General features: G+C 42.7%; 1 protein-coding gene across 2 annotated transcripts in view; it reads left to right on the top strand.

The window, feature by feature from the left end:
• The first annotated feature begins 417 nt into the window (after window positions 1–417).
• Window positions 418–18,830, top strand: part of LOC311135199 (peroxisome proliferator-activated receptor alpha-like) — a 48,988-nt gene continuing 30,575 nt past the window's right edge. Inside the window, exon 1 of one of the 2 annotated variants that reach the window (XM_084169128.1) lies at window positions 418–555. The gene's annotated coding sequence lies outside the window, so the exon portion shown is untranslated. The remainder of the gene's footprint in view (window positions 556–18,830) is intronic. The other variant, XM_084169129.1, reaches the window with a different exon arrangement.

Raw genomic sequence — 18,830 nt, 5'->3', positions numbered from 1 at the left:
TTTACATAGGCAAACAGCGACTAGTGGACACAGTTGGATTATGCGGACTATTCTTGCCTTGCTCCCTCCTGTCATTTCATTGTTAGGGGGCGTCGTGATCAAGGATTAAAATATCTCAATTGCATACTTCTCGAGTCCTCTCTCCTCACCTCCTTCAAAACCTATTGGAGGAGAAGGTCAGAGAGGAGGGACATCTGGCTTTCTCATCCAATGGGTGTTGAGAAGGAGACGAGGCGCGAGGACGCTAGGATTATACAATTGAGATATTTTAATGAACTCTTTCTATTCGCTGAAATGATAGGTGTGTCAGGGGGGTGTGTGCTTCTTTTGCAGCGGCTGTCAGTTATTACGTCAGTTCCGGCGGGTGGATCGCGCTCTGTGTGCTGTGTTGTGGGGGATTTTGATAGCGACAGCGCTGTTTAGGAGACAAACAAGGACGTGTAGAAGGGGACTATTTTTCCCCTCCTTGTTCCTCCGGATCTCGCACTGACAGCTTCTCAACGCACCGAGATTTCTGACCGTATGGCGGCTTCAGATCGGGCTGTCCACTGTAAGGTAGATCAATTTGAGCGCTTTATGACTGCACATATTGATGTGAATTGCATTACTTCATGACTGATATCATATAATTCCTATATGGTTTTGACATTGAATTGAAATATTAAGATTCGAATTTGACTGTGTTCATCGACTGATGTTTTTGAGGGAATTTATCCCATTCATATATGTAGTTTCAGCAAAATAACATAAATATCTATGAATGGATAGTGTTGCAACAAGTTATCTGGGGCCATTGTTGTTGTATAATTATACGCCGGCACATATCGATACATGCTTTTTGTGATGTAAAGCTGTTCATAACTCCAGTAGTGAGTTACTACTATGAGGAATGTATATAAAACTGACCATGAGAGTTTTGTAACGTGAGTTTAGTGCATTCTTATACTCCAAGTTGCACATGCATGACATTGTTAAGTTATTTCTCCCACGCATAGCCTAAGCTACATGTTGCACTGCACACTCGTTGAATCAAAGTAACAAATGTTTGCTCTAGTGGAGCCTTACCGTATAATTGGAGCTTGAGAGATATGTTTTATTTTAGGATATGCATTTAACTTATAGAAAATGTTCAGGATGTTTCTCATTGCAGAATAACTCTGTAATAATTGTGTTCAGAATGAGTATAGTGTTATGTTGAGATAAAAAACATATGTTTTATTGTCACATACACCATTTAGCCTACACTTTGAAGTTAGTCTTGATATGTCAAATAGGGGTGAGAGGCGGTGTTGAGGACATAATCAGTGATAGAGCTAAAATATGTGTCTGGGAGGACAGTTGTTGGAGCGGCAGGTAGCCTAGAGGTTAGAGTATTGGGTTCGATACCCCATTCCGACAAGGTGAAAAATCTTGAGGAAGGTACATAACCCCAATTGCTCCAGGGTCACCGTTGATAATGACAGACCCTGACTGTGACCCCACATTCTGAGGGTGGCATTCAGTGCCAAATTGCACACTTCCTCTGTGAGTCTGAAACTTGACCCAAATCCTGCTGTACCTGTCCTAGTCCCCCAAGCTACAGGAATGCTGCCTGGGTTTTTCCACATCCAGGCTTGTTGAGATTTTAACCCATTTGTTGCCTTCTTTTAGTCATCCACCATTTTTCTGAATTTGGTACACATGGGTCACAGTATTCTCTGTAAGGCTTGGTAAGGATATACTGTTAGACATTTTGTAATTTTATCAGTAACTTGTATTAATCAACAGTATGATACTGTATAAACTGAATACAATAAATTACCGTAGAATGCACAAGACCTTTCTGTAGAATGCACAGTAAAATACCATAAATGTGTTTTACAGTATTAATTATGGTGCATTGTCAGAGACTCCCCTCCCACAATGCACCATAATTCATACTGTAAAACACATTTATGGTATTTTACTGTGCATTCTAGTGTTTACAGAAAGGTCTTGTGCATTCTACGGTAACCTACTGTATTCAGTTTAGGGAGACTGACATATTTTAAGGTGTGCCTTAAAGAAGCTATATTTGGGGAAAGGGGATACCTAGTCAGTTGCACAACTGAATGCATTCAACCAAATGTGTCCTCCACATTTAACCCAACCTCTGAATCAGAGAAGTGCGGGGGGCTGCCTTAATCGACACCCGGAAGCAGTTGTTCTTGGGGGCAGATTTTTCCACCTTGCCGGCTCAGGGATTCGAACCAGCGACCTTTCAGTTACTGTCTCAACGCTCTTAACCGCAAGGCTACCTGCCGCCCCGTATTTGTTGCAACCGTGAGTGAGAATGCTGTATCCCCACAGAATACGGTAATATACTGCATTTTTGGAGTGTCAAAAACATTTTGAACACTAGTGGGTGTGTGGTATTGTTGTTTCTTACTCATTAATATATTTTGAGGTGTGTCTTGTAAGCGGCTATATTTGTTTCACATGTTAGTGCGAATGCTGTACCAATTTAAGTGATGTGGTAGTGGTTCCCTAACAATTATGTGTATATAGGGGACAGATCAGGGTGGCAGCAAAAAAATTTAATAGTTATATATTATATACACTGCTCAAAAAAATAAAGGGAACACTTAAACAACACAATGTAACTCCAAGTCAATCACACTTCTGTGAAATCAAACTGTCCACTTAGGAAGCAACACTGATTGACAATAAATTTCACATGCTGTTGTGCAAATGGAATAGACAACAGGTGGAAATTATAGGCAATTAGCAAGACACCCCCAATAAAGAAGTGGTTCTGCAGGTGGTGACCACAGACCACTTCTCAGTTCCTATGCTTCCTGGCTGATGTTTTGGTCACTTTTGAATGCTGGCGGTGCTTTCACTCTAGTGGTAGCATGAGACGGAGTCTACAACCCACACAAGTGGCTCAGGTAGTGCAGCTCATCCAGGATGGCACATCAATGCGAGCTGTGGCAAGAAGATTTGCTCTGTCTGTCAGCGTAGTGTCCAGAGCATGGAGGCGCTACCAGGAGACAGGCCAGTACATCAGGAGATGTGGAGGAGGCCGTAGGAGGGCAACAACCCAGCAGCAGGACTGCTACCTCCGCCTTTGTGCAAGGAGGAGCAGGAGGAGCACTGCCAGAGCCCTGCAAAATGACTTCCAGCAGGCCACAAATGTGCATGTGTCTGCTCAAACGGTCAGAAACAGACTCCATGAGGGTGGTATGAGGGCCCGACGTCCACAGGTGGGGGTTGTGCTTACAGCCCAACACCGTGCAGGACGTTTGGCATTTGCCAGAGAACACCAAGATTGGCAAATTTGCCACTGGCGCCCTGTGCTCTTCACAGATGAAAGCAGGTTCACACTGTGCACATGTGACAGACGTGACAGAGTCTGGAGACGCCGTGGAGAACGTTCTGCTGCCTGCAACATCCTCCAGCATGACCGGTTTGGCGGTGGGGTGGGGTGGGGTGGCATTTCTTTGGGGGGCCGCACAGCCCTCCATGTGCTCGCCAGAGGTAGCCTGACTGCCATTAGGTACCGAGATGAGATCCTCAGACCCCTTGTGAGACCATATGCTGGTGCAGTTGGCCCTGGGTTCCTCCTAATGCAAGACAATGCTAGACCTCATGTGGCTGGAGTGTGTCAGCAGTTCCTGCAAGAGGAAGGCATTGATGCTATGGACTGGCCCGCCCGTACCCCAGACCTGAATCCAATAGAGCACATCTGGGACATCATGTCTCGCTCCATCCACCAACGCCACGTTGCACCACAGACTGTCCAGGAGTTGGCGGATGCTTTAGTCCAGGTCTGGGAGGAGATCCCTCAGGAGACCATCCGCCACCTCATCAGGAGCATGCCCAGGCGTTGTAGGGAGGTCATACAGGCACGTGGAGGCCACACACACTACTGAGCCTCATTTTGACTTGTTTTAAGGACATTACATCAAAGTTGGATCAGCCTGTAGTGTGGTTTTCCACTTTAATTTTGAGGGTGACTCCAAATCCAGACCTCCATGGGTTGATACATTTGATTTCCATTGATCATTTTTGTGTGATTTTGTTGTCAGCACATTCAACTATGTAAAGAAAAAAGTATTTAATAAGATTATTTCATTCATTCAGATCTAGGATGTGTTTAAGTGTTCACTTTATTTTTTTGAGCAGTGTAGTTTGGAGGGTTAAAACTATTAAATATCAAGGCATTAAACCTCTCTCTCAAAGCTTCTCTTATACCGAAACTATATCTCAATCCAAACTGGTTTTCCAGTAGGCTACTAAGAGAGGCACATCCAATGTTTAAAAGGGGTCTCTTTGCTGTCATGCGGATTAAAACAATCAATTTTACAGCATTGAAGGGCCCCAAGAAAAAGTGGCCTCCATCATTCTTAAATGGAAGAAGTTTGGAACCACCAAGACTCTTCCTAGAGCTGGCCGCCCAGCCAAACTGAGCAATCGGGGGAGAAGAGCCTTGGTCAGGGAGGTGACCAAGAACCCGATGGTCACTATGACAGAGCTCTAGAGTTCCTCTGTGGAGATGGGAGAACCTTCCAGAAGGACAACCATCTCTGCAACACTCCACCAATCAGGCCTTTATGGTAGAGTGGCCAGACGGAAGCCACTCCTCAGTAAAAGGGACATGACAGCCCGCTTGGAGTTTGCCAAAAGGCACCTAAAGACTCTCAGACCATGAGAAACAAGATTCTCTGGTCTGATGAAACCAAAATTGAACTGTTTGGCCTGAATGCCAAGCATCACGTCTGGAGGAAACCTGGCACCATCCCTACGGCGAAGCATGGTGGTGGCAGCATCATGACGTGATGATGTTTTTCAGCGGCAGGGACTGGGAGACTAGTCAGGATCGAGGCAAAGATGAATGGAGCAAAGTACACAGAGATCCTTGATGAAAACCTGCTCCAGACCACTCAGGACTTCAGACTGGGGCGAAGGTTCACCTTCCAATAGGACAACGACCCTAAGCACACAGCTAAGACAACGGAGGAGTGGCTTTGGGACAAGTCTCTGAATGTAATTGAGTGGCCCAGCCAGAGCCCGGACTTGAACCCAATCAAACTTCTCTGGAGAGACCTGAAATTAGCTGTGCAGCAACGCTCCCCATCCAACCTGACAGAGCTTGAGAGGATCTGCAGAGAGGAAGTGGAGAAACTCCCCAAATACAGGTGTGCCAAGCTTGTAGCATGATACCCAAGAAGACTCAAGGCTGTAATCACTGCCAAAGGGGCTTCAACAAAGTACTGAGTAAAGGGTCTGAATACTTAGGTAAATGTGATATTTCAGTTTATTGTTTTTATACATTTGCAAAAAATTATACAAACCTGATTTTGCTTTGTCATTATGAGGTATTGTGTGTAGATTGAGGGAAAAAAACAATTTTAGCAATTTTATGTAATGTAACAAAATGTGGAAAAAGTCAAGGGCTGTGAATACTTTCAGAATGCACTGTAATATATTTTAGAATAAGGCTGTAACGTAACAATGTGGAAAAAGTCAAGGGGTCTGAATACTTTCCGAAGGCACTGTATATTATAGCAAATAATATGGCTAAACTCCAATGTACTGATAGAGGATAAACCCATTTTCTTTGACAGAATTTATAAGAAAGATATTGTGTTTATGAATGACATTGTAAACAATGATGGTAGAAATATATCATACAACCAATTAATCCATGTGTATGGAGATGTATGCTCAATACAAAATTATAACCAACTCATCGCAGCTCTGCCACAAAAATGGAAAAGGCAATTACTTAAAAGAGAAAGGAATGAACTAGTTTGTCTTCCACCAATTAAAAATCATAAATTGCTTAAAAGGACTAATATAAATTGTAAAAAAATCTGTTTCACTTATGGTCAAGAGGGTTTACAACTATGCTGCATACAATTCAAGATAGTTGGGAACAGATTTTTGATGTCCCAATACCATGGCATCGGGTTTATTAACTGATATACAAAACAACAACTGATGCATCAATTAGTTATTTTCAATATAAGCTATTATATAACATTCTTGCTACAAAAAATGCTCAGTATATGGGGTATTAAACAGTCAGACCGGTGCAGACTCTGCCATGCAGCAGAATCAATAGAGCATCTCTTTTGGTACTGTCCATCGGTGGCTTGTTTTTGGAGTCCGGTCCAGGAATGGTTGTTATGCCATAATATCAGGGTGCGGTTGGACCTGGAAACTGTATTGCTGGGGGATTTGAAGGACCACAGTCAGTCAATAGGAAATATCATTGCTGCCTTGGGTAAAATATTTATCTTTGGGGCAATTTTGGCAGAATTGTTGCAGACAATTCTCCCTAGTGAGGCACCATGGGAGAATGGAGGGATCTATTGCGAGAGGAAATGTTACAATGATGATTTATTGGGAAAGATGGGTTGATTCGTGGCTGTCTGAAGGGTAGAATTGATGAGTGTTTAAATAATTATATACACAAATGTACAGTGTAAGTGTTTGAGGTCCTCCAATCAGGGGTGAGGGTGGGCATAGGATTACTGTATGTTTTGCTTTTAGTTATTTATGTTTTGTGGTTTGGCTTCATGCTGTGAGCGGTGTGTGTGCTGGTCTGGGTAGTTATGGGTGCGCTCGCTTCCATGCCCACCTGGGCGTCGGGCGGGACTTGGTTTTTCCCACCCTTGGAAAATCACTTTGGGCCGTGGGGTAGGGCCTTGCCGTGCCTGCGTCTCGGGGCGGGATGGGGGCGAGCACACCCTCTGACCAGAGCACCCACAGTGGGAGTGGCCATTTGTATTGTCTGTATTGTATTGTATTGTATTGTTGTTTTTAAAGAATAATAAAATATAAAATATATATACAGTGGGGGAAAAAAGTATTTAGTCAGCCACCAATTGTGCAAGTTCTCCCACTGAAAAAGATGAGAGAGGCCTGTAATTTTCATCATAGGTACACGTCAACTATGACAGACAAAATGAGAATTTTTTTTCCAGAAAATCACATTGTAGGATTTTTAATGAATTATTTGCAAATTATGGTGGAAAATAAGTATTTGGTCAATAACAAAAGTTTCTCAATACTTTGTTATATACCCTTTGTTGGCAATGACACAGGTCAAACGTTTTCTGTAAGTCTTCACAAGGTTTTCACACACTGTTGCTGGTATTTTGGCCCATTCCTCCATGCAGATCTCCTCTAGAGCAGTGATGTTTTGAGGCTGTCGCTGGGAAACACGGACTTTCAACTCCCTCCAAAGATTTTCTATGGGGTTGAGATCTGGAGACTGGCTAGGCCACTCCAGGACCTTGAAATGCTTTTTACGAAGCCACTCTTTCGTTGCCCGGGCGGTGTGTTTGGGATCATTGTCATGCTGAAAGACCCAGCCACGTTTCATCTTCAATGCCTTTGCTGATGGAAGGAGGTTTTCACTCAAAATCTCACGATACATGGCCCCATTCTCACTCAAAATCTCACGATACATGGCCTCATTCATTCTTTCCTTTACACGGATCAGTCGTCCTGGTCTCTTTGCAGAAAAACAGCCCCAAAGCATGATGTTTCCACCCCCATGCTTCACAGTAGGTATGGTGTTCTTTGGATGCAACTCAGCATTCTTTGTCCTCCAAACACGACGAGTTTAGTTTTTACCAAAAAGTTATATTTTGGTTTCATCTGACCATATGACATTCTCCCAATCCTCTTCTGGATCATCCAAATGCACTCTAGCAAACTTCAGACGGGCCTGGACATGTACTGGCTTAAGCAGGGGGACACGTCTGGCACTGCAGGATTTGAGTCCCTGGCGGCGTAGTGTGTTACTGATGGTAGGCTTTGTTACTTTGGTCCCAGCTCTCTGCAGGTCATTCACTAGGTCCCCCCGTGTGGTTCTGGGATTTTTGCTCACCGTTCTTGTGATCATTTTGACCCCACAGGGTGAGATCTTGCGTGGAGCCCCAGATCGAGGGAGATTATCAGTGGTCTTGTATGTCTTCCATTTCCTAATAATTGCTCCCACAGTTGATTTATTCAAACCAAGCTGCTTACCTATTGCAGATTCAGTCTTCCCAGCCTGGTGCAGGTCTACAATTTTGTTTCTGGTGTCCTTTGACAGCTCTTTGGTCTTGGCCATAGTGGAGTTTGGAGTGTGACTGTTAGAGGTTGTGGACAGGTGTCTTTTTATACTGATAACAAGTTCAAACAGGTGCTATTAATACAGGTAACGAGTGGAGGACAGAGGAGCCTCTTAAAGAAGAAGTTACAGGTCTGTGAGAGCTAGAAATTTTGCTTGTTTGTAGGTGACCAAATACTTATTTTCCACCATAATTAGCAAATAAATTCATTAACAATCCTACAATGTGATTTTTCTGGAAAAAATTTTCTCAATTTGTCTGTCATAATTGACGTGTACCTATGATGAAAATTACAGGCCTCTCTCATCTTTTTAAGTGGGAGAACTTGCACAATTGGTGGCTGACTAAATACTTTTTTTCCCCACTGTAAAAAATAAAGGGATATGTGATAGTGGTTCCCTAACAATTACGTTTATATAGGGGACAGATCAGAGTGGCAGCAAATCTCAAACCTTTAATGTTTGAGTGGCTAGCCATGTCCTTTTGATCTGTTTTGCACTGTAGTCACTGTCAGTTTAGATGCTTTTGTTGAGGTCTAAAGTGCAAGTGATATAAAACACTAAATATCAGTTGGTATGCTGTAATATACAGTATATATATATAGTTAAATATGCGCTATTATAAATTGCAGATTTTATTTTCAATTCAACAAAGTACTGTATTGCTATATATTTACTGCAGCATACTGTAAATGATGGTGCATTGTGGAGAAATATTGTGGGAGGAGGAAGAATCGCTGCTCATTAACATATTTTAAGGTGTGCCTTGTAAGTTGCTATATTTGTTGCACCCATTAGTGAGTGTGCTGTACCAATTGAAGTGATATGTGGTAGTAGTTCTTAACAATTAAATATATACTGAACAAAAATATATGTAACAAAAATAAAAATGCAATCATTTCAAAGCTTGTATTGTGTTTCAGTTCATATAAACAAATTAGTCAATTGAAGTAGTTTCATTAGGCTCTAAACTATGGATATCACGTGACTGGGAATACAGATATGCATCTGTTTGTCACTAATACCTTAAAAAAAGAAGTAGGGGCGTAGATCAGAAAACCAGTCAGTATCTGGTGTGACTACCATTTGCCTCATGCAGCCACCATGGGGCACTCTGTTCACAACGTGACGTCAGCAAACTGCTCGCCCACACGACACCATACACGTGGTCTGCGGTTGTGATGCCAGTTGGACGTACTGCCAAATTCTCTAAAACGACGCTGGAGGCGGCTTATGGTAGAGAAATGAACATCAAATTATCTGGCAACAGCTCTGGTGGACATTCCTGTAGTCAGCATGCCAATTGCACTCTCTCTCAAAACTTGAGATATATGTGGCATTGTGTTGTATGATAAAACTGCACATCTTAGAGTGGCCTTTTATTGTCCCCAGCACAAGGTGCACCTGTGTAATGATCATGCTGTTTAATCAGGTTCTTGATATGCCACACCTGTCAGATGGATGGATTATCTTGACACAGGATAAATGCTCACTAACAGGGATGTAAATAAATTTGTGCACAACATTTGAGAGAAATAAGCTTTTTGTGCATATGGAACATTTCTGGGATATTTTATTTCAGCTCATGAAACATGGGACCAACACTTTACATGTTGTGTTTATTTCTTATAAACGTCCGGATTAGTGTCCCGCTCCTTGAAAGTGGCAGCTCTAGCCTTTAGCTCGGTGCGGATGTTGCCTGTAATCCATGGCTTCTGGTTGGGATATGTACGTACGGTCACTATGGGGACGACGCCGTCGATGCACTTATTGATGAAGCTGGTGACTGAGGTGGTATACTCCTCAATGCCATTGGATGAATCCCGGAACATATTCCAGTCAGTGCTAGCAAAACAGTCCTGTAGCGTAGCATCCGCGTCATCTGACCACTTCCGTATTGAGCAAGTCACTGGTACTTCCTGCTTTAGTTTTTGCTTGTAAGCAGGAATCAGGGGGATAGAATTATGGTCAGATTTGCCAAATGGAGGGCGAGGGAGAGATTTGTATGTGTCTCTGTGTGTGGAGTAAATGTGGTCTAGAGTTTGTTTTCTTCTGGTTGCACATGTGACATGCTGGTAGAAATGAGGTAAAACACATTTAAGTTTGTCTGCATTAAAGTCCCCGGCCACTAGTCCCCGGACGCTTATGAATGGGCATTTTCTTGTTTGCTTATGGCCTTATACAGCTCGTTGAGTGCGTTCTTAGTGCCAGCATCGGTTTGTGGTGGTAAATAGACGGCTACAAAAAATATAGATGAAAACTCTCTTGGAAGATAGTATGGTCTAAAGCTTATCATGAGGTACTCTACCTCAGGCGAGCAATACCTCAATACTTCCTTAATATTAGACATCGCACACCAACTGTCATTGACAAATAGACACACACCCCCACCCCTCGTCTTACCAGACGTAGCTGTTCTGTCCTGCCGATGCACGGAAAACCCAGCCAACTGTATATTATCCGTGTCGTCATTCAGCCACGACTCAGTGGAACATAAGATATTACAGTTTTTAATGGCCCGTTGGTAGGATAGTCTCGAACAGAGATCATCCAGTTTATTCTCCAGTGATTGCACGTTGGCCAATAGAACGGATTGTAGAGGCGGGTTACCCACTCGCCGACGAATTCTCACAAGGCACCCCGATCTTCGCCCCCTGTATTTCCATCTTTTCATCACGCGAATAACGGGGATTTGGGCCCGTATATCCTTCTAGTCGGACTCATTAAAGAAAAACCTTCGTCCAGTTCAAGGTGAGAAATCACTGTTCTGATATCCAGAAGCTCTTTTCAGTCATAAGAGACGGTAGACATTATGTACAAAATAAGTTACAAACAATGCAAAAAAACACACAAAATAGCACAGTTGGTTAGGAGCCATCACCATCGTGGGCGAGTGGTTTGCTGATGTCAACGTTGTGAACAGATTGCCCCATAGTGGCGGTGGGGTTATGGTATTTTAAGGTATCTGTGACTAACAGATGCATATCTGTATTCCCAGTCATGTGAAATCCGTAGATTAGAGTCTAATGAATTTACCAATTTACTAATTTCCTCATATGAACTGTAACTCAGTAAAATCTTTGAAATTGTTGCATGTTGTGTTTATATTTTTGTTCAGTATACAATTCGTTTCAAGACCAATGGATCCTTAACTATAACAACATTTTCAGTAACGGTTATATAAACCTTTTAATTGCCATGACTGTGATATGCGTTATTTTTATCAACCTTGGTTGAATGCAGGTACTGTAGGTTGCTAAGGGCAAGAGTGCCTGCTAAATTACCAAAATGTAAATGTAAAAATGAAAACTTGCAAAGAACATGTCGCTGCATGGGTAATTCCAGTAATATACTGTAAATTAGATTACAGTAAACATGTTGGTACTGTAAAATGGATTACCATAAAATGAATTACAATAGCTGTAGTGTAAAATAAATTACAATAACTTACTGGCCAATTGCTGCCAGTAAGTTACTGTACATTTTACAGGAATTGTTTTACATTGTAGCCTGGACAGACACTGACTGCAGTGTTAGTTGAGGGTTACATAATAATGATCTCTGGTTGCTGCCTTGGGGCCCTAGCCCATACTGCCAGGGGTGTGTGGATGTGGAGTTTGCCTTTAGTTCAAAGGTCACCCTCCCATCAGTGAAACTTTCCACCCCGGCCCTTGTCATGCTGCAAAGTTTCTACTTGGTATAAGATCCATTAATGATCTGCCATGGTTGCATTTCCCAAAGTGTTCATGTTCATGCACTTCATACAAGGAGGTCTACTCACTTTCCTTCTTATGTGCATGTAGGCTATAATGTATATTGATTGCAAGCTGAAGTTCAAAGCATTTTCAGTTGCAAAGATTTTATAGAAATCCTGAAGTCAATTGATCTGATATTGATGTATGAAATATTCCTCAAGAGCCCTTCAATGTGCACCTGCAAAACTGTTCTCTCCCCTGCACCAATGATAGAGGGGGGTTTGAGCTGCAGGACACTTGTTCTACTAGCAACACAGTTTAAGTTGCCAGTTGAGTTTGTTACTGCATGCACTGACAGAACCCAAAGGATCTTCTTTAGTTTATCATTTCTCATCAGAGCTTTCCATGCAACTTCACATCATGGTGCACAGAGATATAGTGTAGAAACACTGCAGATGAATAGTACCTGCATAATGTATATGACCCACAATCTCAGGACATAGACCCTTCCTAACCATGTGTTGTACATGTTAAGTCTATTCCTAAAGAGCTATGGGATACTTATCCTGTTCTGTTCTTAGGCAGTACGTTTCTATATGGCTTGGCTGCACTGTGAGAGACTTGTCTGTATGAACTTGAGACCTGTAATTGGCCTGGCTGCTTTAGACGGCTGCATGGAGACACAGAGACAGAGGGAGAGAGATGGAAAGAATGAGAGACAGAAGGGAGGGCTTTCTCTTTTCTCCTCAAACAGGACTTTCCAGTTTCCTCTTTACTGCTTTCTTTCTTGAATTTATCACCTTTCTTTCTCTGTGATCCATAAACAACATGTCAGTAGGTTTGCAACAATCATCCTTTTTCAAAAGCCTGGTATGCATGTTCATTAGGGAGCTGAGAGTCCTTCTGAAGAGACATGACACCATAGAGCAGTATCAAGAGGCTGCTGTAATACAGAGAATGTGTTCATGGAGGTATTGGAATACGTGTGAGCGTGTGTCTGTGCGTGCGTCCATGCGTGCGTTCATGCGTGCACGTGTGTACTTGTTTCTACATGTGTTCATGTGTGTGTACTTCTCTGCCTGCTCGACTGACTGTGTGCATCGCTTAATGCCGATTTATGCTTGATCCGGCAATGCGGACCGAAGGCTCCGTACGGACAGTGTGGCACAATTGCGGGGCCTCCGGAGGTCTACGGAGGCCAAATCAAGCTCCGTACGGCAATGCCGTGCGCCTCTCAAATGTTTTAACAATGCAGAGGGCTCCATTATAGCTCCACATTGACATGATTGGTTGATGGTAGGTGGGTGCGGTACGTCCTGTATAAACACAAACTCCCTTCCCTGACAACTTCCTTCACAACAGCTCTGCTCTGCTCCTCAAAGTGCAAAAAGTATGAATGCCCTGACTTCTGCAGAGGCCGCATCGCAGTAAATGCTGTACGGCCAATGCAGATGCCGGATTGACAATGCTTTTCGCTTTACTCTCCTATCCACTCCTCTTAGATGCTAAGGGATCAATAACCCCACAGCCCTCCCATTGATGTTAGAGACTACAGGGCCCTTCTGGTATTTCTCAAGTCTGTGTACACCCAAAAGGGTTCTTTGCGCAGGGATAGGATTCTACCAAGAGGGTTGATTCTTTTGATGGCAAGAAGGATTCTTCGGACGGCAAGAACGGTTCTTTGGAAGGCAAGAAGGGTTCTATATAGAACCATATATCATATTTCCCAGCATGTTCTATTGCGGGTGATTTTCAGAATTGTTTGTTTGAATATCCATTTTTGAATATACATTGATTGGTTGATTAATTTGATGCTACACAAAGATAAATAACATACAATCTGTTAGTAGTAGGATTTATTGCACCCGTTACTGGGATGGTTGTTCCAGTTTAGATGATTGAGGTAGTCTCAGTATTCAATCTTCATTCTGAATGCATGTTGTGGGTGATAAACAATTCCACTTGTTGGATATCTTAACTCTGGCTGGATTCCAATAGGAATTACACATCACTTTGCAAGCCAGCATAATGTGACTTGCAGGTAGTAATGGGGAAATGAAGCTTCCTGAAGCATTGAGCGTTTCCAGTCAATTGTGTCGAAAATAGGTTCATTACTCGAGGCTTTGATCAACACAGTGTACACTAGTGGCACCTGCTGGTCAAAATAATTCAGAACAACCAAATGATTATAGATGACGTCCCACACGCTGTAGCGCGTGCGCAGGGTAGCCTTTTGTCTTCTATCGAAACGAATACCAAACCAATCAGGTGGTTGTTCGACAAAACAAAGCTTCGGATGTCATTGATTACGTGCTTCTGATAAAGTGATATAAGCATTAGCGCACTCTATGGGGACAAACCGAAGAACCCTATATGGTTCTACATAGCACCTTTTTTTCTAAGAGTGTTGACAAACTAAAGTCCTTGGAGGACACCTTACAACAGTAAATAACAGAGAAGTCTCTCTCGCTTTCTCTCTGTCACTCTCTTTCTATCTCTCTTTGTTTTTCCCTCTATGTTTGTCTCGCTCTCTCTCTAGTAACCATTGGCTCCAGGGACTTATGAGAGAGATACAATTTGTTTTCCCCCTCAGAACATCCTCTGAAACCACAGCCTGACTTTCACCTGGTCCACCATTCCCTTAGGAATGCATCCCAAATGGCACCATTACATTTACATTTACATTTTAGTCATTTAGCAGACGCTCTTATCCAGAGCGACTTACAGTTAGTGAGTGCATACATTTTCATACTGGCCCCCTGTGGGACCATATATGCCTTGATCAGAAGTTGTGCACTACATAGGGAATAGGGTGCTATTTGGAATGCAACTTAGATCTTCCACGGTAAAGTTCCTCAGTCCCATCTATAGGATTGGGTCATAGCCAGCCATAATGTAAGATGCTCTGGACAGGCGCTTCCCTGATGTCAGCTGACTGACTGTCAGGGTACCTTGAACCTCAAGGGGCTTACATCTATGGGTGCTGGATCAGACAGGTTGTCCTATGATGCTAGTAATGGACTCACTTGAGTGGCTCTCTCTATCTCTATACCTGCTCCATAATGTTGGAGTAGAGGTCTACTGTATCTGTCTGGTTGGAGCAAGGGTGTATTTGGCCGAAGGTGTGGGAGATGGGGGTAGGGGTCAATGTGCCGGGTTAGTCGGAGGTAGGGGTGGGGTAGGGGTCAGGCACATCTGGCTACATGAGGCCCGTCTAGAGAAATCATCATCAATCACCTAGCTTCAGCCTCTTCTGCTCTAGTAATGTCTAATTCCATTACTGGGTAAAGCCCTGACCAGTCTCCGTAGATGTTCGACCATAGATGTACTGACAAGCCCGACTCAGAGTGCGACTGCAACGTTGTATTAATGTTTTCCCTCTAACAGCCTGATTGGTTGATTGGATGAGCCTGGGTGTAAGTGGACATGCGTTATCAACAATGTACTATGAAGAAGGGCTCTTCCTGCTATATTCCTTCGAGCTTAATTAAGACTGTTTATAAGGGTGATACCTAAGAGACTTGGTTGGACAGGAGTGCTGGTGTTTTCCAGTGGATCTGTATGCTGCAAGTCTGTATATTCATTTATACTGGACTGTGTGTGAATCCTTGTCAAACTGACTCGTGTTGTGAAGAGAGACATGTATAAAGGGAAACTGTTGCAGTTCAAATAATCTTAGAACCTATTTGGCATATGAATGTTGTTTAGAATAAATAGAATGAATTAAGGTGACAAAATAGTTACTGTTAGTGTTAAAGTGTGAAATTAGGGCCGTCCAAGCGCTGGCCCAGGAACAGTTTTGTTTGTCAACAGTGCATAGGGGCAACCTAAACTATCACAACTCCCTCAGGCTGAAACAGTAGCAGTAGCAGTGTGTAGTAATCTATATGGACAGTAGCTGTGTCATTCCATGAATAGAGTGTCTTTTGGGTAGAGTAATTTTGTCAAAAATAACTATTTATTTCACCTAATTTTAACATTCTGTCATAAAGACCACATGTTCAACTTCATAACAAACATACTTCCCATCTCAAGAGGTTAAAATAAGAAAAATTACTATAAAAGTGACCATTAAAGTGACAGGGTTGACCGTAACAGGGTTGACAATTTCATTGTAACTTCTTTTTTTCTCATTTTAATGGAAACACGCTGCTTTTGGAATTGTTAACATGGTTTAGTTTAGGTACAGCAAAGATGTATGTGCATGCGTCTGCGTGTGGCATCGTGCGCATTTTGATTTTGTCTATCCCTACTAGACATATTCATGACCGCAGGTTAAAATACCAAAACCAACTGTGAACCAACTGTATTAATTTGGGGACAGGTTGAAACACACATGAAACATTCATGGGCATTTAGCTAGCTTGCTGTTGCTAGTTAATTTGTCCTGGAAAATAAACATTGGGTTGTTATTTTACCTGAAATGCATATGGTCCTTTATTAGCTGGATCTTTGTAGAATTTGTATCAATTTTTTGTCATACAAAATCTTGTGTTCTCTACTCCGACAATTAATCCACAGATTAAAAGGGGAAACCTAGTTAGTTTTGAGTTTTCTTTGATAAATCTCTCCTCGTTCATCTTTCTTGTTCTGTGGATTTTATATTCTTCTTCGATGAGGTTTAACAGCGGTTGGCATTCAATAAATGTTGCATTACCACCACCTACTACATTTACATTTTAGTCATTTAACAGACACTCTTATCCAGAGCAACTTACAGTTAGTGAGTGCATACATTATTTTGTAAAAAAAAGAAAAATCATACTGGTCCCCCGTGGGAATCGAACCCACAACCCTGGCATTGCAAACACCATGCTCTACATCCCTACCGGCCATTCCCTCCCCTACCCTGGACGACGCTGGGCCAATTGTGCGCCGCCCCATGGATCTACGACAGAGTCTGGATTCAAACCAGGATCTCTAGTGGCACAGCTAGCACTGCGATGCAGTGCCTTAGACCACTGCGCCACTCGGGAGGCTGGACTATAATGCCCTTATACTTTGCTTTAAGAATATAATTAAAATAATAATACTAATACCCTACCATCTAACACTACACTCACAAACATAACAAATAATAATAAATACCATACTCCACTATTTAAATCTATTTAGTCCTACTTCAGGCCAACAGCCTGAAAGGAATGGACATCGCCACTTAACACATCATGTAAATCTTCTTATGTCAAGTCTCGCACAACCAAATATCTCTCTGCAGCTGCCACGACAACCTCAATTGTCTGCGATTTACGTTCCATCCCTGCAGGACAGTTGATAACCATTGCTATAAATGCCAAAAATCCAATCTTACTGAAATATATATAACTTGTTGGTTTATCCCTCTGTACTGGTACAGATCTAGTACTCACACCACCCCTCTCAGGATCCCTCCCCCTTGACCCATCTTCCTCTACTTTCTTCACTGCCTCAACATCTGCACTACTCTAACCCTGGAAACCTCCACCTGCCTCTCTCACATGGGACATTTCTGATCCCCAGCCCCATGGGCACCCCTACAATTAACACATACCACTACTTTCCCCAATGCTTCACATTCCTTTGTCTCATGCCCTTCTGCACACTTCTCACACCTAGGAACCTCCCTCCTACACACTGCTTCCACATGCCCATAAGCTTGACACCCCGCAACAACGTAATGTATTCGGCACTAAAGCTCGTACAGGGTAACTTATATATCCTAACATCACTTTGTCGGGCAAAGACTCATCATCAAAACTCAAAAGAACAGACAATGACTCTTCTGTTTCTCCACTCACGCCACCCTGTCTGCGTCGCACCAATGGATTTTATATGACGGTACGCAACCAACTTTAAGGTGCATTACCGCCACCAACTGGACTGGAGTGTGGACCTCGGTCATCTTTCAATCACCCACGTGGGTATATGCTCTTAAAAACCATTGAGTAGATGGGAGTACCAAGTTCTATTTTAGAGCCTGGCTACGCAGACGCCTGTTGACGCGCGTGAACAATTTGGATTAAATGATTGAATAATATGTATGTGTACATTTATTTTGCAACGCTCGGGCATGCAACGCGGCCGGTCTGGACATAAAAGGCACTCTATTCGTTGAACGACCTAACTGTCCGTCGCCAGGCCTGTACGCGCGTCACTGCATGCCTAGCTTCCAACCTAACAAACATGTAGGCTGACTTGGCAGCCCGACTGGAGGAGTACAGGACTCCAATGTCATGCTGGAAAATGTAACAGGACCCACATAGCTGTCTAGTGGGGAGAAGTACTCCCAATGTCCATCTCCCAACGTTTGTCCTTGTAGTAGTGGTATTTACCTCAGAAACAGACAGAATTCACACATCGGGAGGTCAGACCCTGTTCTGTTCTCAGCCTCCTCAGGCTTTCTGTGTCTGTCTGTCAGTTTGTTTTCATGCACATGCTGTTCCTGCTGTAATCCGAAGGGGAGAAAAGCTCATTGTTGTGCGTCTGCTATTGTTTTACCCCCGTCGGGTGTGCTATAAACAAGTAAGAAAAAAATGAGGTGAGCTTGCTTCAAATCTGTGACCAGCGCCCACCATTTACCCGCTCCACAGAATAAAGAGGGACCTTGGACCAAATGCTGCCCTTCATGCACTGACAGCAAACTACAGTGCCTTCAGAAGGTATTCATACCCCTTGACTTATTCCACATTTTGTTGTGTTACAGCCTGAATTCAAAATGGATTACATTGATTTTTTCTCTCACACCTATCTACACACAATACCCCATACCAACAAAGTGAAAACATGTTTTTAGAAATGTTAGCAAATTGATTGAAAATAAAATACAGAAATATTCATTTACATAAGTATTCACACCCCTGAGTCAATACATGTTAGAATCACCTTTGGCAGCGATTACAGCTGTGAATCTTTCTGGGTAAGTCTCTCAGAGCTTTGCACACCTGGATTGTATAATATTTGCACATTATTCTTTTTTAAATTCTTCAAGCTCTGTCAAGTTAGTTGTTGATCATTGCTAGACAGCTATAGATTTTCAAGCCGATTTCAGTCAAAACTGTAACTAGGCC

This window comes from Coregonus lavaretus (genome assembly GCF_964263955.1).
Source record: "Coregonus lavaretus genome assembly, chromosome: 9".
Lineage (NCBI taxonomy): Eukaryota > Metazoa > Chordata > Actinopteri > Salmoniformes > Salmonidae > Coregonus > Coregonus lavaretus.
This window is presented reverse-complemented; position numbering and strand designations above follow the sequence as displayed.